Source organism: Toxorhynchites rutilus, chromosome 2 (assembly GCF_029784135.1).
Source record: "Toxorhynchites rutilus septentrionalis strain SRP chromosome 2, ASM2978413v1, whole genome shotgun sequence".
Classification (NCBI taxonomy): Eukaryota; Metazoa; Arthropoda; class Insecta; order Diptera; family Culicidae; genus Toxorhynchites; species Toxorhynchites rutilus.
Genome location: NC_073745.1, coordinates 193,114,397 through 193,114,900, shown reverse-complemented (window position 1 = coordinate 193,114,900; position 504 = coordinate 193,114,397).

The following is a 504-nucleotide window of genomic DNA, read 5'->3' as shown; positions in this document are numbered from 1 at the left end:
ATCATCCGCTTATCAATTAACGTCGACAGCCAAAAGGGGGAATTCTACAATTACTCCTCTACTCATCATCGGCGACTCGGCGTTAAGAATACATTCTGCCTCTCGCTGCATTTCGGGATGCTCTTGGGGATGACCCAAAGTGACGTCAGAAGTGTACCAGTTCCCGATGGTGCGCATAGGCATGGAAAATTGAGTTTAATTGATTAGTGGCATATCGTCTCAACGAAGAGACAGCTGAAAATTGAAGGAAGTTAACGACCGTTAGAAGTTTAGCGGAAATCAATTAGAGTTAATTATGTTTACTGCCTGCAAGTCGCTTAAGGAATGAATATGCTTCTGCTCTTTAAATTCTGCGAAAAGAACTTTGTTTGTTGTCATAGTATTTATATGGAATTGTTTCGAAGATGGAATCTAATCGACTGCGACAAGACGCAACTACCGTTATGTTTCAAATTCCGGACACATTTTCTCAGCGGCATTTCTTTCATAGAAATTAGTTATAGA